Source organism: Sciurus carolinensis, unplaced genomic scaffold, assembly GCF_902686445.1.
Source record: "Sciurus carolinensis unplaced genomic scaffold, mSciCar1.2, whole genome shotgun sequence".
NCBI classification, from domain to species: domain Eukaryota; kingdom Metazoa; phylum Chordata; class Mammalia; order Rodentia; family Sciuridae; genus Sciurus; species Sciurus carolinensis.
The window spans coordinates 635,876-662,974 of record NW_025920158.1 but is presented as its reverse complement, the minus strand read 5'-3'; the positions used below and the strand labels follow the sequence as shown (position 1 = coordinate 662,974).

General features: G+C 36.9%; 1 pseudogene; it reads right to left on the bottom strand.

The window, feature by feature from the left end:
* Positions 1 to 207: 207 nt before the first annotated feature.
* On the bottom strand, positions 208 to 20,884 carry LOC124974636 (sorting nexin-18-like; annotated as a pseudogene).
* Between the last annotated feature and the right edge of the window lie 6,215 nt (positions 20,885 to 27,099).

Below are 27,099 nucleotides of genomic sequence, written 5' to 3'. Positions count from 1 at the left end.
AGTTACAATGTGTGGTACTGTTTCTATGATATAGCCATATTAAAGATTTCTCTCCTACATAATTATATATTCAGCTGGCTTTCAGTTGAACACAAAACCATCCTTGTACCACCACTGATAGTTGGCAATAGCTCTTTGAGAGCAGTTTTTATTCTGCTGCAGAACTTATTCTTGAACTGAAAAAGTTCACAATCCAATGTCCAGTCATTAAACACTATCATATTTGTGAAGAGCTTCTTCCAAATTCTGGGTCACTTTTTGAAAAAATATTTCTTGTTGTTGTAAGAAATGCTGCATCTCTGATTTAAAGTCTCTTACTCGAATGGAAGTGGTCAATTTCAGCCAATGTGGCAAAAGAAATAGTGTTCCAGCGATCCTGAATGCCATCAGCCTTTTGGACCTCCATCTTCCCTTCTTCCATGTGTCCCCTACTCTCCTTTACTTTGGTAAGAGCTCCTTTCTGAACGTGGATGATATCCGGGAAGTTGGCCAGGTGCCCTTGATACAGCACTAACAGGTCCATGACTGGGTCCAGGTCCTGCCTGGGCTGCTCGGCAAAGAGCTCGCAAATGGCGTCATAGGCATCTCCAGTGAAGGCAATGGCCTGATTTAGGCCTGTTGAGAAAGGCTGCTGGTCCAGCTCAAAGGCCTGACTGAGGCCACGGAAAGATTGGCCCACCTTCTGATACTCCTTCTTGAAGCCCGTCACCTGCTTGCGTGGGAACTTGTTGGCAGTGTGGTTGAGCTGCAGTGTGCTGTCATCCATCTTCTTGGGGAAGCACTTGAAGCCATCTATCTTGCTCTCCACCTCCTGCAGGTCAAGAGCGGCTGCGTGCGGGTGGTGTGCTCAGAGTCATGAAGAAATTGGTGCCCACCATCTCGTCCTTCTCAGCCTTCCTCTTGCCCTGTTTCCAGGCCTTCTCATCTGTGCTACTGGGGCAGGTCAAGAAGTGCTGGAAGACGTCACACTGTGCCAGCACTCGGTGGCTGGCCATGTGGTTCACCCAGCAGATCAGGTCTTTCTTGCACTTGGAGATGAAGTCCTCTTCGAAGGGGCCAGTGGCCTGCTTCTCGGCAAGTGGGGCACAGAGATGATGGAACTTCTCAGCCAGGTGCACATAGAGCCAAAGTGCTTGTAGTGCCTGTGCATTGGCACCTGCATGTGCGTGGGTACCAGCTTGTAGGAAATATAGCTCTTCATACCTTTGAAACTTAGTCTGCTTGGTGGGGTCGTCGATAGTGCACTGGAAGGGGTAAGGGTTCTCCTGCCACTCAGGGCCATAGGGCCGTAGCACCACGCATAGTTTGTCCCTATCCTTCATGGAGCCTGATGCCTCGCCCAACACGAAGGCCTCCCACCCGATATGACAAAAGTGGAGAAGCGGGTGAGGTTGAGGGTCACCGGGGCCGAGCTCTTGGCCCCCGACGGGTGATGCTGTGGAGGTACAGATCCACAGTGGGAGCCCAGGGACAAGTCGGAGCACTTGGACAAGCGGTAGCGGCCAGCGGCGCCACCGCCCACTGCCGACGAGCCATCAAGGCCCAGGTAGGCGCCGCTGCCCAGTGCGCCAGGTTCATCGGCCACCGTGGAGCTGTCGTCCCACTCGTCGTCCCAGTCATCGTCGCTGCCCTGGCTGGCCTGATAGCCTCCGTAGAGCTGCTGACGCGACGGCTGCAGGGCGCCCCCGCCATACGGAAAGCACGCGCGGGGCGGCCGGAAGGTGCTAGGCAGCGGCGCCTGCAGCGACTGCAACAGCTGCAGGAAGGCGTTGGGCGGCGGCTAAAAGGAGGCGGGCGGCGCGGCGGGCAGGGGCTCGAAACCGCCGGGGTTCTCCGACCTGAAGTTGTACTGTGCCCGGGTGCGCAGCGGCAGGTCCTGGAGCCCTGATGGGAGGTCTGGATACCAGCTCCCTGAGCCCTGGCCCTGCCCTAGAGACTTGCCGTGCTACCTACGCCCTGGCGCACGTTCTACAGCCCTGCAGGCAGCGCGCAGCCCGCCTCCCCTGCCGGCCAGTCCAGTCCTCCGCGTCTTTCCGCTAGTATCCCCAACTGCCCCTCAGGGCCGCCGCCGGCCGGGGTGGGTCCAACCCGTTTGCCTCTTAAAGCAGTGACAAATTTCCTTTTCTCTAACCTTTGAAATTCTAGAGCTAAGATTTCTTTATCTCAGAAGTATGAGGAGGTAAACCACCAACTCAGGGTCCGAGGAAGTTACAAACACATTACATACAGAGCTGTATAGTTCATGGTTTAATATTGATTTATCTTGCCATATTTTATTATATTTTAAAGTTAATTTATTTCTAAATGTTCATGTTCAGCTATTACCTCATTGTATTTCCTTTGTATCCATGCCATGCTGACTTTTCAAATTGTTTGCATCAATGAACCTTATTGTCAGGACATTTCATTGTTGCTTCCTAAACCCATCTCATTATGCACATGGCAGCAGTCACCTAAACACACACACACACACACATTCTGTAAATGCTGTTCAGAGACATTATAGATTTATCTTACTTCGAGGGTCACTTCCCTCTGCTCTCCTAGATCTAACTCTACAGTCCTTCATCTAACCTCTCCTTGCCTCCCACTCATGGATTAAATGCATAAACACAAATGACCTGCTGAGTACAACCACCTGCCCACCTGACCTGCTGACTACAACCACTTGCTCACCTGCCCACCTGCCCTTTATACCCTTCTCATGCCTTACTCACCTCTGAATCTGTTTCTCCATCTTCTTTCCAATTCCTATCTTCCTCCCTTCACCTCATTCCCCTTTTCTGCTTTCATTGTGCACTACCATACCAACCCCAACACTCTGTTCCTTGGTTTCTAGATCCAGTACTGAAGAAAATCCATGATGGTCCAGAGTAGTATCATTGTAAGTTCACTAGAGCTGGCAAGATAGCTAGCAGGGCCACTATGGGTCCAAAACAAGACTAACTCTTATTCCTGTCAGGTTCTACACCTCCAGAACCATGTCTTAGCACCTCTTCTCTTCAGATGGAAGACCTAGCTGTTCTTCCTGACCATCAACAATATTTGCCTTCATGGCTCTGTCATCTGCCAGCTTCTTCATTTACTCTTGAAGTTAATCCTCCTACCTATACTCTTGAGTCATGTTCCCTTCTATCTCAACAGAAGACTTTCTCCATCACTTCTTCATCTCTTTATAAAATTTTGTTCTGTTTTAGATTTTTCCCCAAGGTTTTTTCCACGCTTGTGTTCTTCTCCCTCTCTTTGAGTAATCTTTTTTACTCCATTATTTCAGCTGTATCATGCATTACTCTTGGAATTCTTTCTACAGTTCAGAATGCTTTTGAAACTTCAGACTTGCTTACCTAATTACCTTTTGGATGGCTCCACTTGATTCCTCCATTTCTCTCTTTTTTCTTATCAACAAGTCAACTTCTTCTCCCAATTTTATTTATTAACTCTTTTCAAAATGTTTCCCTTCCCTTCCATTAAACTTCTGCTACTGCCATGACATATAAAACACAAATGCACCCAAGTACTCCCATGTTTAATGGTCCCTATCAAGTTTGGTTAAAATGAAGCCTGTTTGATATGACACAAGTTCCTTTAACATTTGACCCAAGATTTTTTTCTGTCTTTCATTTTCCAAAGTATTTTCAGAGGAATACTTTCTCTGGTATGTGGATGGTAATCCATAATGGGCGGGCAGGGAGAAAATGAAGGAACTTATTTTGTGGAAAGTTTTGCAAGATAAAGAGAGGAATAGGTAAGAGTGGAAGATCTTACCAAATTCATATACATTTGAGAAATAATGTTCTAATATTAGCTCTTTGAGAAGTAATTCTTGAATCCATTCCTGGACCAGCAGCATGGGCATTACTTGAAAGTCATTATACATGCAGATGATCAGACTTCATCATTCTGAATCAAGAATTCTGGGAGTGGGATGGAGACTAGCAATCTGTGTTAACAGGTTTTACCAGGAATGATTATACAAAGCAAATAGAGAAATGCAATGCATGTTAGCATATTGAAGGCTTCAGGAAGTCTGGAAATAACTAACTTCATTTAAGCAAATGTTTTCTTAAGTCATTTGAGCATGGACTATGTATGTGTTCGCGTGTGTGTGTGTGTGTGTGTGTGTGTGTGTGTGTGTGTTTGTTTATGGAAGAGAGAGAGAGAGAAATACTAGCATCCAATAGAACTAATGTTAGAGAAACACACTTTTTCAAAGGCTGTTTTTATGCATCTTCCTAGTAATTCTTCAAATACACAACTGGCATGTGCTTTGCATTTAAATTATGCATCTTTGCATTTCTCTCCCCTTGATCATTTTCCAATCAACTCCTGAGAGGAGGTATTTCAAAATTATATGCTCATTGAACAAATCTGTGAAATTCCATAGAAATATTTTATATCAATTTTCATAGTATTGCATTAAGACCCATTAAGATGAAAATGTCATCTGTTACTTCATTCCTTTTTTTCTGCATGTCATGATTCTCTATATTGATCTTCTCTTGATGGGATATGCTTATATTTTCATATTTGGTGTCATGAAAGTGTAGTGTACATCTTATCACCTTGTCTGCATATACTTTTCAGTAGTAAACTATCCTTTGTGAACAACCATTGGAAGCCTTTTCAGCCAATTCTAGACCCTAGCAACATTCTGCTTCAAAAAATTATCTCCCCATTGCACCCTCACAGACTTTCTTTCAAATCTCTTATCATAATACTCCTTCAATAAAATAATTTTAGCCACTATTATAATAATCACCTTAACTTCAATTGATCTAATAAACTATATTTTATGAACATGTTATAAAATTTTGTTGTAATTAAAGAGTCTATAATGGGTACATATCTTTTTATGATAAATATTAATACAGAGGAATTTCAGTAAATAAGAATACACTTATTATGTTTCCTAAGTTTTCTTATCATCCATTACCTTAATTTTTCCAATGATAAGGTGAAATATCTAATAGGTTTATAGGCTATATTAATAAGTTACTTAGAAAATTTAATTCTTAAGAAACTCAGTAAATATCACAATACACCTGATTTTAAACATGAAGTCTCTTAAAGTGGAGAAAGCATGATTTATGCTGCTGAGTGTGCTGTGTATAAAATTAATGATTCAGCATCCAGTTTGGTTTATTCTGATGCAATATATATGGAATTTAATGCAAAATATTGCAGCATTAATAATCCTCTGGTGTCATAGAAAAGAGCAATGGAAGTACAATATGTGACACCTAAGGGGATTCAGAATTAATGCATATTCAATTACGCTGTCTCTACCCTTTTCCATATCAGTCTTTGCTTTAGATGATAAGTGGTATGATGTTAGACATATCATTTATAATAATTTCCTTTTATTTAATCATATTACTTAAAATATGTAAGACATGTTATTTGGCCATGTACTCATCATGGTGATTAATATCCTAATATAGCCCACTGTGGTCATCAGAACTAATTTTATTTACAGCCTTCACAACTCACCAGGTTGTCCAAATTTCTAAATGCTTCAGAGAGAGAGAGAGCAATAGTAGACAGTGAGAGAGACAGTGAGCAGGTGAGTGAGAGAGATATTTTGGGTTTAATATAATGAGTCAATAATTACATCATTGTGGCAATAATAAAGTTATGTTCACAAAATAAAGATAAATTTTGATTTAAAAAATCTAACTTAAAAGTTGGACAAGCTGGGTATTTACAAACTTGCCTTGTTCTTCCTGAAGATGCACTGATAGAACCTGATATACCTTAGGAATTGAAGGAGGAATCCTGCCAAGGAGTTTCAAGTGGTTCTCAGGGATAAGATATAAGCAAAGTTCTTAATATTCTGAAGATTTCTTATAGTACATTTAGGCCATTTGAAGTAATTTATGTCAACAACTAATTTTTTTGAACATTTTAATTTAGCTCTGCAAATTTTAACATCATTTGTTTTCAACATAAAATAAATAGTTTTTGGAAGTGCCCTAGGGAAATATGTGTCCCTAAAAGTACATTCTAATCTGTGTTTACAGGTCTGTAGTATTAAGTGAATGCACTATGGGGCAATATTTTAACTTAAGTGAGAATAATAATAGGGTGAAGATTTTCCCAGGTATATGTTTTAGCTGACATTGGAAGATATACATATATAGTCATTCAACATAGGTGATTGATCTAGTCATGACAAAAGACATGGCACTTAAACAAGACAATAGTTTGGGCCATACAAAACTGAATATACCATTTTCATCAGAGTCTGTGTTTTCTTAGCCACAAATTGAAGTTTTCAGATGTCTTAGACCTATAAGCTTATAGATGATTTAGCAAAAATCGTCATATAAGCCATATGCTTCCCACTTATTTGCATACTTGAGTAGAAATTATTTCTGCCTATATTTTTCACCAAATTTTAACAGTAAATGTGAAAAAATGCTGTAAGAATACCCAACAAAATAAATAACCAGAATAATTTTTCTGTATGTTGAAAGGAAGTGTATAGGTTGAAGTAAATTCTGATCATGCCAGGCAACACTGTACTTTCTAGAGGTGAGAGTTAAAGAATTCTGGAAGTAGAGTAAATTGAACATTCAAAGATTATTTAGATGAATAGGAAAAAAGAAAAGGATAGATTTACCAAATTTTAGTTAACTGGATAAATTTGTGGGCATACTGGGGAAATTCCAGATATTCATGTAATAGGTATACATTGTAGAATTTTGCAGTATGATTTTGTAACCAGGCAGTTTTGAATTCTGCACACTCTGTGACCTTGGATAAAACATCTGTGCATGATAAGTTACACACGCACACATACACACACACACACACACACACAAACACACACAACTTTACATACATGAAGTTCAATCTCTATTTGTGAAAAAAGTCATATCGAGGGGTTAATTTCTGCAATAATTTCTATGAGCATAAACTTCAGTAGTTAGAGGAAAAAGAAACATTTATTCTAGAACCAAATAAAAAAGCACTGGAAGGTAAACCAAAACAAAGTAGTGATTAGAAATACGGGCCTGGCCTTTCTGAATTTATCCTGTGAGATGCCATTCAAATGAAGAAAGGAAACCTGAGTTTACTAGCTTTGTCTCAGATGAGGTAAGAGTTTCTCATAACATTTTTATCTGATCCCCCTATTTGACAGTGATATCTAACTGAAGTCATCCCATTTAACCTTTTCTTTTGCATATTGTGTGCCTTGTGAGCTGAATAAGAAACAGGACATTCCTCGGGAAGATCAGAGGCCAACCACCAAGAATGTGGATTTTTGGCCCCAACTGATTACATTGATGGTCACTACCATTGATGAGGATAAAACTGCCTACACACCTGTGCTGAATCAGTAAGTACTCTGTTTTAAAAATGAATAGGTTTCATTCCAGTAAAGTTTTAAAATGTACATTTTAAGCACAGCCTATATTTTGATGTCAGTGACAAACTTTTCTAAAATTAAGCTTCAGAAAACAGTATTTATCAATTCAGCAATACTATGAATTTTTCAGTTTTAACCCTGTAGAGTATGGCTGTTTGGACATAGGTTCAAATATTTCTCAAGACTTTATTTTTATTTCATCTAGAAAAGTTCCCTCTTTTCTCTGGTTCTTTTTATAACCATTCCTTTGTTTCCAAAGATAAATAAAAAGTACACTGATCCCCAAACTAAAAAGAATGTTAAAGAGCTAGTATTAAACATATTCATTGTCTTTTTTTTTTTTTTTTTTGGGTGATGGGGATCTAACCCAGGGTCTTGTGCTTATAGGGCAAGCACTCTACCAACTGAGCTATCTCCCCAGTCCCTCCATTGTCGTTTTTTAATAGTAAAGATTTGGTCAAAAGATGTTTTCAAAGTAGTTGTGCATATTGGATATAATAAAGTTAGTGCAATATTTAGTAGAACAAGTCCACTTTTGCAAATTACATCCTGTGGTTCTATTACTCAAGATAGGGTAGATGGGTTAAATTCATGACCATTCTTCTATTCTTTGAAATAATCATGACCTCAAAATGACACTGCCTGTGAGATCTTGGGCAGATTGTCTAATTTTCCTGGGTCTTGGTTTTTTTCTGTGTGAGATAAAGACATATTACTAGATAATTTCCAAGATCCAATTGCATTTAATGTTGAGGGTAAAAAGTAACAGACTGCAAACCAGGCACTACCAGTTGTGTTAACTGGAGTAGGTATCTAACCTATTGGTAAGACATGAAATGATGTGAGCAGCAAGGAGAGCAGAAATAGGCAAACCATGAAGTAGCTCCACAGAGAACTGGTTTTATAGAGTTAAAATATTAATGGATCCAATTATAATTTCAGTTACAGGAAAAATTAAATATTCCAATTTTCACCCTTTCTGCTTCTCAGTTATCCATCGCCACCTGCTTCAGTTTCCTCCTAACTGTGGAGGAAATAGTCCTATCTTCTCTATGCAACCACGGTAGCTTCCCACTTGCCTTTTCACTTTTCCCCCACTCTTTTTCCCAGACCCAATCCTTGTACCCATGTTTGCTTCCTGCTAGGCATAATGTCTCCTGATCACCACCTGTAGAAACCTCACTCTTTTATTCGACTCTTTTGAACGGGTGACCTCTCTTAATTCACGGAATGTCCTTCTCACATCATGGGTCCTGGGAAGTACTTTGTCTACTGGATGTCTACTAGTTTCTTGGAATAGATTTACTTTCTCCATTCACTCTTTGGATTTTTCTTGAGGAACAGTAGGTTGTTCTAAAGATTGGGAGACCAATAACATAAAAACATTTTCTGAGAATTAAGGTTTTTGATTATATTATGACTATATTTGATTCAATCATGATGTAAAAGTTATATAACATAAAATATAAAATTGATATGATTGCATTTGCTCAGATTTTGATATTCTAAAGGCTTTTGGCTTAACTGAGATCAATTTTGTTTCTTACTCATTTTAATCAATGCCTTATGGCGAACTCAACTGGATATTGACATGTGGTGACCCATGTGACCCATGTTGCATTTGTATAATTTGATGAGATTTTAGTTAACATCTGCTTTATTTACATGATGCATCAGCACATCAAGCTTCATTACTCATCCAATTGGCTACTTGGACTGTGTTTCAAAGTAAGAAATACAGACCATACGTCTGGATTGGCAGTGGCATTGAAGACTGCAATATTAATGAAAAGTCTCTCATGTGCCCTATGTATTCTAGCACATGAGGGCACAAATCAATTTGTGAAAGATGTGTCAAGCTAAAACAGGTTTGGGTTTTATTTTGGAAGATATGGACAAAATAAAATACAGGACTTTTAAAAATCTTCTGTATAATCTAGGATTATCGATATAAATAATTTATTAAATGCAGTTTTTATTCCTTTTATGACTGAGAAATAATTGTAAGCTTTTGCAAGTAAAAATTATATAATAAGTTTATAGTAATTGTATGGTGTAAACATGAAGTAAAAGATCTCTTCTATTTTGATCACTGTATATATCCAGGAATATATACTTATTGAATAAACAAAGTAAAATCCTTATGTGTTTTCTTTGTTCCTACTCCATTGATTTATTAATCAATTCACTCTTTGAGTAATATTCTCTCAATTTTAAACATTATTTTTATGAGGCTGCTTTCTAGAGGATTATACAAATTTTACTGAAACTGAAAAATATTAAGCAGAATATTTTCAGATTTAGATATAGGGTTCTCTCTCCCTAACAGGTTCATTGAGATACTATTAAATATAATAAAACTGCACATTTTAAAGCATGTAATTTGATTAGTTTTGGATACATGAATTTAGCCACAAAACCATAACCACAATTGAGATAATGAAGAAATCTATCTCTTCAAAAAGTTCCCACATGCCTTTTTCAATCTATTCCATCCACCACCCCACTATCCCCAGGCAATCACTGATTTGTTTTCGGATGTTATGAATTCATTTGGAAAGTTCATTATTATACAAATATAATCATATACTCTATGCACTCTAAGATCTGCTTCTTTACCTCATTTTATCTATTTCAAGATTCATTCATGTTGTTTTGAGTTTTTCTTCTGAGTAATATTCCATTGTATACCACAATATATTATCCATTCACCTATTAATCATTGTTTGGATTTTTTTAAGATTAAGTTGTTGTGGGTATTGGTATACACGTCTCCTATAACATATTATTTCATTTCTGTTTACTTATTTTGCAGGTATGTACTTAATATTCTAAAAACCGCCTAGGTGCTTTCCAAAGTGATTGTACCTTTCTAACACTTGGTACTATTAGTCTTCTAATTTTACCCTTTTAAAAAGGTATATAGTAGTATCTCATCATGGTTTTTAATTTGTCATTTCCTGAATCCTAATGTAATTGACCTTCTTTTCATGTGTTTATTTGCAATTCATATTTTTGATGATTTCTGTTCACATCATTTTCCCATTTCCAAATTGGAAGTGTTCACTTGGTATTGTATAGTTTGCTGATTTATATATCCTAATGAAGGTCTATTGTCAGATAAAAATATTATAATATTTTCTTCTCCTTTATAACTTTCTTTTCCATTTTTAATTAGTATCTCTAAAGAACAAGTTTCTGTGTGTTTTAGAAAAATTTCAATTGAGAAATCAAATTTATTAACAGGATTCTTTGTAGTTTGAATTTTCCATATTCTATTTAAGAAATTCTAGCAACACCCAGAATCAACTTGCAACATCACAGTTTTATCCTAGATATCTCACGTTGAGTTCTCTTGTTCATTTCCAGTTAATTTTTTGCATATGTGTGACAAGAGATGTTAGGTTTCATTGATTTACTTGCATATTTTTAACTCAATTTTTCAGATCAACTTGTTGAAAAATTATCCTTTCTTAATTGAATTGATTTGACACCTTTGTCAAAAAGAGTTGACTTATATACAAAGAGTCTAATTCTGTTCTTTCCATTCTTTTCTGTTGATACTGTTTATCATCACTACATTAATACCACACTTCTTGGTAAAGGTGGGTTTTAATGATATGTCCCCAGATATTGTAAGTTCATTAACTTTGTATTTTAAAAAGCTGTTTCATTATTCTAGCTCCTTTGCAATTCCACTTAAATTTGGTTTGTCAATTTCTAAAAGAAAAAATGTCTGGTGAACTTTTGATTGTAATTATGTTGAAGATATGAATCAATTTGGAAACAATCAAAACCATAAATATATCTATTCTTATTGTCCATAAGCATCACATATATCTCCATTTATTAAAATCTTAATTTCTCAAGGCAATATTTGTCATTATTAGTGAACAGTTTTGCATATCTTTTTCCAAATTTGTTTCTAAGTATATTATATCTTCATTGTTAATGAAAATGGTTTTTTTTTCAATTCCTTTGTTGATAAAATAAAATTATTCTTATATATTTCTCTTGCATTGTCAGTCTTTCTAAATTTACTTCTTTTTGTAGATTTCTAACAATGTTCTTGTCAACAATAAAGATAGCCCAATTCATTTCTTTCCAATCTGGATGTTGTTTGTTATTTTTCTTGCCTTATTCCTCTAGTACAATAACATCTCTAGTACAATATTGAATAAAACTAGTAAGAGCAGATAAGATATCCTTGCTGAATTTCCAATCTTATGGGAAAGCATGGTATCATTCACTATTAAATATTTTGTTAACTGAGGGATTTTCACACATAATTCTTCATCAAACTAATGAAGTTTGGTCCTATTCCTATTATTCTGAGAACTTTTATTATGAATAGTTATTTTACTTGGTCAAACATCATTTCAACTTAGAATAATTGTAAAATTTTTCTCTTTAAGTCTTCTAGTATGATGAATTGTATTTAATGATTTTAAATTTCAATTGAGATTATATTTCTGGAGCATATTTCCCATAGTCTTGTTATAATAGATACAACTTTTGCTTCTGTGTTCATGAGGATATTAGTGCATGTGTTTCTCTTTATATCCCCTGCTTGGTATCCAGCCAGGGCCTCACACATGCTAAGGAATGGCTCCACCCATAAGATATACTCCCATCTTTTCTTATAATGTCTTTTTGTGTGTGTGTGTGTGTGGTGCTGGGGATCGAACCCAGGGCCTTGTGCTTACAGGGGAAGCACTCTACAAACTGAGCTATCTCCCCAGCCCATTATAATGTCTTTTTATGGTGTTTATATCAATATAATTATGGTTTATGTAAGGAGTTAGAAAGTATTGTCTTCTTTTTGATTTTCCAGAAGAGTATTTAGAATACTGGAAATCTGTTCTTGAGTGTTTTTGTAACGATTTACCAGGAAAGTCATCTGGGCCTGAAATTTTCTTTATGGAGATTTTTTAGACTTAAACCCCAATTTCCTTATTAAATGCAAGTATAATCAGATTATTCATTTGTTCTTCATTAAGATTTTGGAATTAATGTCTTTTAAATAATTATTTTCACTACATCTTAGTCTTCAAATTTCCTTTCATATAATTGCTCACGACATTCTCTTATTATCCTCTTAATGTCTATAAAATCTGCAGTGCTTTCCTCTCTCCTCATCCTTAATATTGATATTTTATATCTTCTCTCTCATTCTGTTCAACAGTCTACATCATTTTTATTGATCTTTGTAGACAAAAATACAGTTTTTGGTTTTACTAAATTTGTTAATTATTTTTGCTGTTAAATTTATTTCTTTTCTTTATTACTGTCTTTGTTAGTGCAGATAGTTACTAAGTAACTACAGCAGGAACCAAGTGAGAAAATGTGAGAGCCTTGTACATGACGATGGAGTATTTGGGTAAAGTTTATGAAGTATAGAGAAGATAAATCAAGTAATATCTTTGACTATATTGACTGCATGTGGTAAGGAAGAAAGTCCAAAACAATGAAAGTTGCTGTATTTATATATATATAACATTAATTAAGATAATAAATCAGAAGGACCATATCAATATAAGAAAATACCTAGGGACTTATACTTGGTTATAGAGATCTTCTTAATTTTTTTTCAGTATTTTTATTGTTTGTTCTATTTAGTTATACTTGATAACAAAATGCATTTTGATTTATTGTTGTACGAATGGGACACAACATTTTATTTCTCTGGATGTACACAGTGTAGAGTCACACCATTCATGTAATCTTATTTGTAATGATATTTGTCACATTCCACAATCTTTTCTTCCCCCACCCTTCCCCTCCCCTCATTTCCCTCTATGCAATCCAAAGATCCTCCATTCCTCACTTATGCCCTCCCTTACCCATTACATATCAGCATCCACCTATCAAGCTATCAGAGAAAACATTCTGCCTTTGGTTTTTTGGGATTGGCTTATCTCACTTAGCATGATATTCTCCAGCTCAACCCATTTCCCTGCAAATGCCATAAATTTATCCTTCTTTATGACTGAGTAATATTCCATTGTGTATATATACCACAGTTTCTCTATCCATTCATTTATTGATGGGCATCTAGGTTGGTTCTGCAATCTAGTATTTGTGAATTTAGCTGCTATAAATATTGATGTGACTGCATCAATGTAGTTTGCTGGTTTTAAGTCCTTTGGGTACAGACCCAGGAATGGAATAGCTCGGTCAAATGGTGGGTTCATTTCAGGTTTTCTGAGGAATCTCCATACTGATTTCCAGAGTAGCTGCACCAATTTGCAACTCCATCAGCAATGCATGAGTGTGTTTTTCCTTACATTCTTGCCAACACCTATGGTTGCTTGTGTTCTTGATAATACCCATTCTAATTGGAGTGAGATGAAATATTAGGGTAGTTTTGATTTGCATTTATCTAATTACTAGAGATGTTGAACATTTTTTAATGTATCTGTTGATTACTTATATATCTTCCTCTGGGAAATGTCTGTTCAGTTCTTTAGCCCATTTATTGATTGGGTTCATTGTATTATTGGTGTAAAGTTTTTTGAGTTCTTTATAAATTCTGGAGATTAGTGCTCTATCTGATGTGCATGTAGTAAATATTTTCTCCCACTCTCTAGGCTTTCTCTTCACATTATTGTTTTCTTTGCTGAGAAAAAGCTTTTTAGTTTGAATCCATCCCATCTTTTGATTCTTTCTTTTATTTTTTGTGCTTTGGGAGTCATGTTAAGGATGTCTGGTCTTAAGCCAACATGATGAAGATTTGGGCCTACATTTTCATCTATTTGGTGCAGGATCTCTGGTCTAATTCCTAGGACCTTGATCCATTTTGAGTTGAGTTTTGTGCGATTATAGAGATTTAATTACATGTGATAGTTAAGTGTTAAATGCAGGAAGCAATTGTATACTTATATAGGAAAGCATTTTACATTGATGTCAATTCAATACATAATATAAGAGCACTTTAATGTATATACCTAAAGAAATAATATTTCTTCTTAAATACTCATAAAATTTTACTCTTACTTCATTTAAAGTATTACAATTTTAATTTGTTTTTATAATCCTTATCAAAATATAAGCCAAACATATTTCATCTATTCTGTTATCCCTTTACTGTGCTCATTGCACTGTCTGTGGTTTCCTTTCAGCTTCCTTCAAAAGTGTACATACAGTGAAATTGTAGCTTATTTTCATTCTGCTTTAAATATATATATTGGAGTATCCAATGCATTGAGTAGAAAATGGACAAATTTTAAAAGATTTACTATTCCCTTTGCAAAGAAATATACTGCTTTTATTTTCATGGGGTTATGGGAAAAAAACAGAATATTCTTTTCAAAATATATATTTTAAAAGGTAATGTGTTTCATTTATTGTGGTGAGGGAGGGTTATGTATGTTATTTTCATCAGGAATTTGCATCGTGTTATTTCTGTTTTGGAAATAATGTTCAGAGTAGTAAAGTTATTGATTTTTTTTTTACCCTATGGCTTTCCTAAATTATTTTTATATTAAAATGTTAAAAAATGTTTATCATACTAAAAAGTATAGAGAACTGTACAAAAGAACATCATATATTTATATCTTAAATTCAACAATTATCAAATTTTGTCAATTTTTTCAAATATACTCTTGATTTTTGTTTTTTCTGAAATATTTAAACAAAACTCAAGACATATTTTATTTAATTTCTCCATACTTCAGAATTTATCTCTAAATATCATGGCTAATTTTTTTGCAAATCACAATATCACATCACAACTGATAATGATAAAATTATTATTGCATAATCCCTGTTCCATAGTTAAATGCCCCTTGGTACTATTTCCTATTTGGTAAACAAATGTCCCCAGTTTTCATCAAAAATGCCTCTTTATATTTGACTTGTTTTAATCAGGACTCAAGTCTACACATTGCATGTGGTTATTATGGGTCACAGGTCTCAATGGTTCCAGTTCACGTTTCTTGTGTCCATTCATTGACTGCTTAAAGAAGCTATGTTCACTGTCCTCTAGAATATGCCACGTTCTGGATTATTCTTTTTCTCTCCTTGTTTACCTTGTTCCTGCATATTCAGCACTTTTTATAGTTGAACACCAACTTTAGAAACTAACATTCAGGTTTTTTTCTTCCTTCCTTTCTTTTCTTTTTTCTTTTCTTTCTTTTTTTTTAAGAATATTTCTTCCTGGTGGCTCCATATTAGACCCTATCACATCAGTTAATATAGTTAATCTTGTTGGTCCCCTGTTTTCACTTTAGGATTGATCAGGACTAACAACTGACCTCTCCATTTCAAAGTTTTCCATCATCCTTTCCACTAATGGTTTCATTTATTGATAATGTCAGAATCAGTTATTTTACTAGGGACTGAAATATGATGGTTTTGTGATGTTATAATTATTTCCACATTTGTTAGAATTTTTTACAAGAAGAATTTTTTATTAATTAGGACTATTTAGTTATCATAATATATGGAAGTATAGAAAAGATGGGGTAAATATTCTTTCTCTTATCCTAGAATATTTTTATTCTGTTCTTTTCTTTCCTGTTCCATTTACTTTTTATTTTTCATTTCAACTTAATAAATGCTAGACACTAAAATAATGCTAGAACACTTATAGCTATACACTAAAAGTCAGGGTCAAATAGATTTAATTGGAAAAAGAGATATGTACCATGTTCACCATGAGTCTGAAACTGGTTAATCATTTTGACTGCAACATTCAAATGTTGTTCTAGCATTAAACTCTTTCTTCTAATACTAGCTTACACAACTTTTTGAGGAAAATTTTTACATGAGGTAAAAAATTATATTCAGGGCATGGGATTGTAGCTCAGTGGGACAGCACTTATCTAGAATGCACAAGGCCCTGGTTCATGATCCCAGGCACCAAATTAAAAAATGAAAAAAAAAACTAGATTCACATTCTATACTCAACTCAAAATCTAGGGAATGAAATAGTTGACAGGGAGAAGAGACATCAAAAGTTTACAAATTTGAGGATGTCTGTAGTGAATGATCCAAAATTATGAATATATAACTGAAGTATAAAAAGAAGTCAGGAGAAAATAGAATTGAAGGAGAAGAAAGTAGTTGATAGTTTAAAGGAGAGGAAGGATGGTTAGAAGGAACAGCAGAAATGTCAGTAGCAGGGTCATGGCAGTGGTGGACTTTTGGAGTAAAGATTCCCATTTTCAGTACTTATTTTACTCCCCACAGTGGTCTTCAAATCTAAAGAAGCTTTTTGTCCAAGAGTTCTGGAGGCCTGACTCCACTGGATACCATGCCATCCTTTAAGTCAAATTCAGCTTTTTTTTGGTTCTACTACAATCATGGCAAGTCAGTTTAGTTTTGCTTTACTATCACCAAGTATCCACTTGAAAAAAAAATCTTTTAATTATTTGTAGTTACTCGAGTCTCTGATTCTTATACCCCAGGTAGCATAGCTACCCCAGTGTGATACTATCTGGATGACACATATATTCCAGTCTCTGATTACTGTTAAAGTGTAAAGAAATGCATCAATTTGACTTCACAGGATCTCAGCAATTCGTTCAGTTCTTACAAGTATACACTCCTGAAGACTTAGGATTTACAGTGGGGAGAAGGGATAGCCCAAAAAATCCAAATATTTGCAATAAAAAGATACTTGACATTAATGGTATAAAAGAGACCATAACCAATTTTGAAAGTTTTGACTCATGTCAATAATAGACATTTAAAAATTGATCAATTGTTTCTCTGCAAATTCCCCAAACACTATATCATATGAAAAGAATAAGAATATTTTTCTAAATCCTTAAGGGTATGATCATAGAAATGTTTACTAAGAATTAGTATTAATTCAAACATTTGTGAAATTTTCAATTTTTGCCTTCCTAATTACACATCACAGATGATAGAAAAATTGGTCCTGGATTTTTTAAGGTTTCGATTTGCTTGTTAGAAAATTTAAACTCAAGTAGATATTTTATGTTACATACATAATCATCTTCATATAGGAAATTATGAGAATTGAATGGAAATAGGCATTGTACTAAGTATATTCATACTTTATTTAATTTAACCCAAATAACATCAGTACCATTATTTTTCCTGACTTGCTGATGATGAATCTGAAGCACAGAGCAGATTAAGTGACTTTTCTTTCTCTAGACCACACATCTAGTAAGAGGCAGATTCGGAATCTGAACACCCTTTGAATCAACAAAATAATGATTATAAGAAAAATGATTCCAGGAGTAAGATGATGGACATTAATCATTCAGTCCAACCCAAACATTTACTGATGTTCAATGACTAATCTGGATCTGGTTATGATTTTTTATAACACAATTTCGTACAAAGTGTTAAAAATTCAGGATTTTATATGGCACCAGTTGCAATGGGACTAATTGTAAACCAATAGAAAAAATGTATAAAATGTGTTATCACAAGAATAAATAGCAAGTTGTGTAGGCTGCCTTTGTCCATCTCCACCTCCTTTCCCATTTCTGGAAGGCATTTCTGTTGTTTTATAAAATGTAAATTTCAGTAGTTAAACTAAATTCATTCCAATTTTATTTTTCATATTAAAATTAAATATGTTCTTAAAGATTCAAGTTCATTAAAATAATACCTTAAGTCATAAATACAAATAAAAAAAAAAGATAAAATGGTGATCGGCTTTAAATAATATTGGGAATTCACTTGTTTTATGACAAGAGAAACCTAGCTAGAAATGGAAAACTCGTCAATATAGTAAGTGTCCAATTTGATGAGCTCACTCACCAATCCATAAGCTCATTTTCCGCTTTAATAGTGTTATGACATTTTAGTTTCTCTTTGATACAGCTTTTACTTATAAGATTAGTTTATTATAAACGAGTAGAGTCCTGCTCAGTAAAATTCATCCTTCCTGGCTGTTCTCTGTTCATGATAATGTTAGTTAGTTGCATTCATGTATGTCAAGTGTTCTTAAATGCAGAACATACTAACAGAGCCTATTTTAATAATGTGAAAGAGCATAGCAAACTAAATGTCTCTTGAGTTCTAGCTATGATAATAAAGTTTCCATTGCATACATGGCAGGAATTAGCAGAGAGCCACTGCTTAGTCATTTGTTACAATGAACATCCGTCTTCAAAGACAACTTTGCATATCACAATAATACTTCACATTTAATGGATTCTAATTTAATCTGTTGTGACTAATGAATCAGAATGATCAAATTTGGCAGTGGTAGATTATGTTTTTCTTATTTCACTAAGAGATATGCAAGATAATAATTTAGTTTATTAAATTGTTGTGTCTCATATGATCCAAGGTTTAAAACATTTATGCTTTCTGTTAATTTCTGCAAATTAAAAAGAGGAGATAGTCTTATAATAGAGAATGGATCAGTTATTTAATTAAACATCCTCTTTATAAATTATAAATTAAGTTATGACTGCATGGAAAATGAAAAAGTGGACTTTAAATTAGAGAATTTGACTTGTATATAGAAAATGTAACAAATTCAGATTAGTGTTGTACCAGAATGGGGTTCAAGGAGGTCCCTGGGCAGAGGAAACCTCTACCTGGATCTTGCAAGCTCTTGAGACAGGAAGAATGGAAGAATGTATCAGGTTTTATCAGAGGAAAAGTAAGAGGTGAAAATCTACATTCTCAAAGCAGAATACCAGTTATCTGAAGAGTGGGAACCAATGTTTTGGGGGTCACAGTCTTCTTTTAAAGAAAACGTGTGAGGGTGGGTATAGAGAGGTATGTGCGGGTAGAATCAGCCTGGTGACACAAGACAATTTATGGTGATCTGGCAGGTCTCAGGATCCTTGGGTCTATGTGGTCTCCCCTACTTGGTTCATAGGTAACATTGCAAATGTACCTATATTATAGGTTCTTAAAATAGCCTATCTTTAAAAAAAGAAAAAAGATTACAATATCCTTTGTTCAACCTATTCTAAAAGAACAGTCTTAGTACATTAACAGTATAGAAGGCAATCTTCATAAGTGAGTGAATTTGTAGTCACTTAAGATTCACAGATTTTTTGAGTTTGGTAGTGACAGGCCTAGGAGAAAAACTGGCCTCCAGAGAAAAAGTTCTGAGGAACTTCAGCACAAGACTTTTGGATTAAAGTTGCAGTCTCCTCTTTCTCCTTTTTGTCACATTTCTACCTATCTTTCATCTTTTTCCTGTCCTACCTCAATATGATATACACTCACACACATGCACACACACACACACACACACACACACACACATGCATATATATGTATACATTATATAATGGAATAGGAGCATTAATATACCATTTTATGTGTACTTTTTAAACTTTTAAATATGTATATATAATAATTCCTCTGATTTGCAAATAGGAAATGGTTGCAGAAAGTTAATAGCTTTTGCAGTTCTGCTTCTATAACAGTTTGGAATTTATTTCTGATTAGCGTATGAACTGCTAGTGTGTCAGTGTGGATTTCTGAAGCTGTAAAACTAGCTTACTCCTATGAGTACCTAAAAAATTTCCTCTCAATCAAGTTTTTTGCTATTAATTCTATTAACACTTTTTCCTGGAGTCTAAAAAACAAGAAAACACTATATAAACTTTCATTCATTTTGTATGATAATTATCTTTTCATTAGAAATCAATGGAATCTGAAAAAGATGCTCCTTTACATCTCATGTATAATTAAATTTTATTATCAACAGTCACAGAAATTTATTGAATGCTCACTATATGCTAGACAGTGTAGTGGGAAGCCCAACTTGCCACGAAGGAAGAACTGAGATTAAATCAAGTTTGTGACTGCATTTTTCAGGAGTGACTCATAAACACTGGAGTAAACATGTCTGGAAAAATTTAGACTCCAGTTAAATGTTAATAAGGGACATACCCTTCATTGCAGAGAAGTCTTAGCGTGAGATTCCACCTTGGCTCCTGCAAACAGAGTCACTACACAGAGGCTTTAATTGTATATACCCAGAATAGAGGAGGGTAGCTCCCTCCCACCTGGCAATCTGACAAATGAGTATTCATATATATATATATATATATATATATAGAGAGAGAGAGAGAGAGAGAGAGAGAGAGAGAAATGTTATATATGTAATACTATGTAACATATTTGTGTGTGTGTGTGTGTGTGTGTGTGTGTGTGTGCGCGTATGCATGTGTGAGTGTCTGTGTATGTACATATAGAAGCTTGGGACTCTCAACCACTTCAACACTGCACAGTTGAGCACCTCCACCAAGAAAAACGCGAAGGCACCCAGGAGCGCCAATCTTGGCTCCACACAGCTGCCGTCACTATCCAGAGCGCATGCGCGAAAACAGGAGGACATTCTCTTCCGTGAGCAGGACGCTTGAGGTGCCTGCCTCCAGGAAGCGTGAAGTCCCCCCTCTTCCCCGCCGCACCCCGCCCATACGCGACCTGCCATGGCCTCCTGGAGCGCCTCCTCCCGTACCTGAAGCAGCGGCCCAGAGCGTGCGTTGTTAACCTCTGGCGGCTTTCCTGGCTCCAGCGACTTGCCAACTCAGCTCGCTCACACTCCCGCTCCATGTGCTGGATCCACCTGGTCGCCTTGGATGCCCCCTGCCAGGCAGAAGACGCAAGCCAAGAAAACATGTGGGAGGTAGGCAGCCAAGGTACCAGCAGGGCAACTGGGTATGCCCAGAAACCAGTCAGGTTTGGGTTTCCAACAGGGAGCTCCTACATTACAGCAGTGCTACCAGTGCTGAGGGAGGGGTGGGGGGGTGGGGCGCGTGGGCGGTAGGAAGGCTAGGAGGAAGCGGGGGAGGAGGAGGAGCAGGCCAGCAGTAGCCAGGACCCCAGCAGCAGGCAGAAGAGGAGTTGTTGGGGTGGGAGGAGCCATCCTACCATTTGGAGTGTGTTTGGTTGCAAACCTTTTGGAAAAGAGAGTACAAAATAAAGGAGACAAAAGAGAAGGGTTAAAAAGTAAGTGGAGAAGGGAGTGTTTGTGTGTGGGGGGGGGTGGGAAGGCGGAACCAGAAAGGGCCAGGGCATGAAGGAGAACCAGGGTCGTTGGGGAGGCGGCCCTTGCCAGCGCCAGCGCTACCGTTTGGGCCTGTGCCACAGCCACCGGCCAGAGGCTGAATATGACCCCCGGCACAGTGGCCCGCGGCTGGGGCTCTCTTGGAGCCAGGGGTGCACACCAAGGGACAAGTCCATGCCCACCTTTACCCGGTGCTCTTCCTTAGTTCCCACAGGTAGCTGTGCTTGTGGGAAGCCCAGGTGATGAATTGAAGCACAGCTCCAGGAAGGGCCTTTGGATCCTACAGACAACAGCTACCTGAAGTCAGTCAGGAGGCGGGAAACAAAGAGATGTTGGACCAGACGACCCCAGTGTTCTGGGGCGGTGGAGAGGACTGCCCTGGGAAGGCCACCTGGAGCTCAACTACCAGGTAAGGACCGCATTGCCACCCAGCACTCAGCAAAGCTGGTGGCAGTAGTGGGTGGATGGATGCCATGGTTTCTTGGTGTATCTCCTTTGATAAAGAGGAAAATGTTTTCCGTGCTAGTAGGAGATATTTTTGTTAGAGAAGTTAAATGAGGGATTGTGACTAGAACCAAAGAAGTTGTTCTGTGAAATTGGGTCTGGGATGGGGCTTCAAACCACAGAAGGTGATCAGGTGCAGAGGGAGTTGCAGCTCCTGGACTGTTTGGTTGGGAAATTTCTGTGTGCCATGCAAGTGCCTATAATGGGATGGGAATAAGGGGAGAGAAGGCCAGGAGAGAGCCGAGGTCACCCCACCCAACTTAAACTTTCAGTTTTATTTCTCTCCCTCTGAGGAGGGATCGAAGGCATGAAACATGAGGTCTGCCTGAGCTGATAGGCTGTGTGTGTGTGTGTGTGTGTGTACACACGTACGTACACCTGTACCCATGTGTGCCCATCCACAGTTGCATGCCAGTGCCTGGTGGGGCCCTCATTTGATTTCATAGGATGTTTATGGCAGCATCTGAGCCAGCCTCCTATAGGGTCCCCTTTCTTGAATTACACATGAGGTATCCAAGAAATGAATGTTGGTCTTGGAATAAAGCAGGTGAAAGTACTCAGGTGGTGTGTTGTATGCACATCCAGTCCATCATTACAGGCATGGCAGTGGTTGCTGAATTGTCATGGAGCTCCTTTCTAGAACCCTCTAGTGCACAGGCTCCTTAGAGCAGGGCTGATATCTGCTTGTTTCTAAAGGTAGAGACTTGGAGGGTGAAAACTGGAGCACTAGGTTCCGCTTATCTTCCTGGCTAGGTGTGTGGCAAGGTGTGTGTTGGATTTGATCTTGATCTGCCTGCCCATGCATTTGTGCAACTTCTTATTACCTGCAGTTTGGAAGTGAATTCAGTGCAGGGGTTTGGGTATTTCTCTCAGTTTTCTGTTTCTCATATATATATATGTGTGTATATGTGTGTGTGTGTGTGTGTGTGTGTATGTATATATATATATATATATGCACATATATATAGTAATGTTATATATATTTAATACTATGTGACGTGTGTGCGTGCGGGCGCGCGTGTGTGTATGTATATATATTAATACAGTGAGACTCTTGTTGGGTGGCACACAGTCTCGAGGTCCTGGGCTGGCAATGCTCATTGGTGGAAAATGGGACATCAGCGGGCAGGGAGGCGTGTCAAGGGCCGCCTTCACTGAAGCTGCCAGCATGAGCAAGCGTTTCCCCAGAGGGGAAGCCAGAGAAGAGGGTGTGGACTCTGGCCCACCACCACAACCCTGCGCGGTGGAGCAGGGCCAAGAAAACCGCTAAGTCGTCCAGGAGCGCCACTCTTGGTTCCACATGGCTGCCGTCGCTCTCCAGAGCGCATGTGCATAAAACTTAAGTTCTTTCTCTTCCGTGTGTGTGTGTGGGACTCGTGAGGCGCCTGCCTCCAGGAAGCGTGGAGTCCCCCCCTCTTCCCCGCCACAACCTGCCCAGATGCGACCTGGCCTGGCCTCCTGGAGCTCCTCTTCCCACACCTGAGGTGGTGGCCTGGAGCGCGTGTCTTTAGCCTACTCCTGTGCAGATGAAAAGACAGAAACTAACTACACATAAGTTTACAGATCTGTTGATCAAAGGAATAGAGCAAATTAATGAACTAAGAAAATTGATAAGGGGAAAAATCGTTTACATAGAGTAGAAAACTAAACTTACTTGGAAAATGTAGTAAAATTCTTTGATGGGCTTAAGTGCAAATGAAATTTTTGTGCTAGTGAATTTAAAGAAAAAGGCGTCAACAAAATCATGTGATTTTTCTTTTTTCTAAATATTTAATTTTTCCCAGGAGAGAAAGAAAATAATTAGGTACAAATCAAGTTTAGAATTTTGACAGTTGAGTACATAGAGGAAAAAAGAGACAAAGAAATGGAGATTGGTATAGATTCCACTTAACTGAGTTAGAAATCTCTGATTGGTGAGTGAAGATAAGAGGAGGATGTTAGAGACTAAAAATTGATACAAAGATTTACTTATATTTAAGGGATTCCCAAATTGGAAAATACTGGAATAAATAAAGAGGACAAGTAAGAATTGATAGAGTTACTGATGTGTCAAAGTCTAGGAAATAAAACATCATGGTAGCATATGACCCAAAAGTTGAAAATAGATTTTTGGAAAATGAAATTTATTATTTAGAGGGCAGGATGGTGGATGGATCATCCATGTGACTACTGGATTGGCCATAAATCATGACTATGATAGGAATAGAGAGGAAGGCAAACATGAGTAGGGGGATAAATTTTTCAGTGAGTGAGACAGAGGTCAGGAGAAGGTGAGGAGATGTTATGGGATGTGAATGGTGTATGCTTCAAGAAAGATCCAACTTCTGAATGAGAAAGGAGGAAAATGATGAGCAAGAAAGGTATTTTGTCTACTATACCTTTTGACACTGAAAGTCACAGGACATGAGAAATAAGTAAGAAAATAAATAAATGTATTTCTTCTGATGGAACTTTTCTCATATCAATACAAGTGGAGAGATGTTCAATGATAGTTATGTATAAACTTTGTGGGTTAAAAATTCATCATCAGATGTGCTACAAAAATTAAAGTGTGCTAAAATATTTTAGATGCCTATAGAAAGCTTTCTATAGTATACAATGGAAGAAAATGGTGTTTGACTTTCAAAAGTCTTCTATACAAAGATTATTCAAAACTACTCTGACATGATGGATAACAGGAACTGAATTACATGTGTCATGTATAGTTTATAAAATCAGCCAGAGGCACTGTTCTCATAAAAGGTGAGGAACCAGTAGCATAAAATACCAAAGAGGATGAAATAAGATTATAATTTGAAAGCATTTGAAAAGGTAAACGTTTATATACACATGCAAGGTCAGTGTATTATTATGAAATGCAAATTGAATATGAAATAAGAGATTAGCCTTCAGGCACTTTCCTCTGTAGGAATACTATTCATTTCTTAGCTGTGTCCAAGCACTGGTGTGAATGCTAATCAGTCAGATATTTAAGATGTCCTGCACAGTGGGGCATGCAAGTATTTGCAAAAACAGGTGCTGCCCTTATGAGGTGGACCAATTCTGTATAAAAACTACTAGAGGGAAAAAAATAACAGCATGTAGCCAAATACTAAATGGTGTGGTTCAGGTCACAAATGTGGATTCAGAAAAAGTAATATTCATTAGGAGTCAAAGTAAAAACTAATTAGATTATCCATGCACTGAGCTTTGTCCTTACTCTAAAGACTTACTTAAGTGACTATCATCAGTAAAAGATTTTGACACATGAAAAATAAAAAAAAACTAAATGCAAAAATACAAATGAGAGCACATTCTACACTCTTCTAATTAAAAGGTCTCTCTGAGGACTTATCTGTCCTTAATCACCATGGTAACATTTTTAAAAGAAGACAGTCTGGTACCTATCAGAACAAAACTTTCAAAATTTTTTATCTCTTCAACTATTTTACCAGTAATTAAAAATCCCTCCCTAATCAACCACTTATCCACCTACTTCATACTTAGAAAAGTCTTAAGTTTTATTGGCAATGTTCACTCAGTATAAGATAGTCTTTGCCTTTAAGGAATCTGCACTCTAAATTGAAACACGATTAAAAGAGATGGAATGCTACAAGATAATGAATAATTAGGACCTCTCTTTTTCCATATCAGATGGTTGATAAATTCATGGTACAGTGTTTAGTGTTTCAAGGGCTAAAAATAAGAAGACTTATAAAGTCTGAAGGAGTCCAGGAAGGCTTTGAAGAGCAAGTGAGAAATAAGACTGGCTTAGAGTTGAATAAGCAAGAAGCCCCAAAATCATAATAAGAAAAGTAAACAATGTAAAAACCAGCTTCATTAACTGAAGGCATATCTGTGTCCTCAAAAGTCAACAAATAAATATGGTGCATTTCAGAACTGCAACTTTATTCAATGATGAGTTACTTGAAATAATATTTTTAAAATAAGTGAACAAAAATATATTGTAGTATGGTGTAAAATAAAAAAAAATCTTTTTCAAATGAAAGACAAAATTGTGTTCTTTGAAATTATGTAGGAATATGAAATGATTGTCCACAAAGAGTAAGGGTAGTTTCTTAGAAGAGATTGCAAATTATTTATCAAGAAAAACAGAATTGGGTCTGACAATTGCAGTATGTTTTTGAAATAAGGAAATGCAATGATAAAAGGAGAAAAAACTGAATAAGTAGTTTGTTGAAGCCAAATATGGGACTTTTACCTTCTGACACACTTCTACACCCTGAATTACATTAGATTTAATGTATTAAATATAGGAAAACTGTGTTAAATTCTCACATAGAAAATATAATGTGATGAATAATTGGCCTCAAATATGCAGAATGGGCAGAATGGACTGTATTGGAAGTGGGGACATCTTGCAAACTCTACAAGTTAGAAGATATTGGAAGTAGTCAAAACTCCCACTGATGCAGGCATGGCTTGAAATGATGCATGTATGTGCTGACAGTCAACAATGATACCAACAAGAAAGGTCAGGAGAAAACAGGGGTAAGAGCATGATGAGAAAAATATGAAGATTAGTTACAATGTAAATTTTGACTATAGATGAATGGCTCAATTGGCTAAATCAAAATGGCATCAGGAGGTTAGGGATAATCCAATTAATTAAATGCTGTATTTATGCAGCCTGTCCCATGAGTCTTGAGCAAGAAACACTTGCTGGGACAGTAGCTCTGTATTCTCTTTGCCACTTCCAGGACATTCACATGGACAGCTGAGTCCATGCATGGAATCCAGAGGCAGGAGAAGGAAGCAGGCCCTCCTGGTGTGGTTGACTGTAGGAAGAAGGTTGTTGCTTCGGCAGAGTGTACTGGAATGTCAGGCAACTCATTAGGAGGGAAAGAGAAGGACAGATGGACTCTCCATTCAGCTCTAGTCGCTGAATTTGACATCTGTCCTGGTGAAAGAGAGAGAATCAACGGCCTAATAGTTAACTCTCATAGGCCAAGACTATGGGCCTGTCAGACTGCATCATGCTATTAATTTTGAAAGTGGGAGCATAATTGGCTACCACTTACCACCTGTGATTGATACTAGTGCTTCAATAAAAAAAAGACAAGACGATCTGGGGCCAGTGATCTTAGAGACTGTCACAGCCTCCCGCTGGGTGTCTTAAAGAGAGTGTTGATAAGTTTATTATAAAGCTCTCCTAGATGGTTTCTCACTTTCATCTGTAATTTATCATATCCTTGCACTAACGTGACCAATAATTTGCTTAAGTCACTTTTGTCATATTTTGAAACGGAAAAACTGA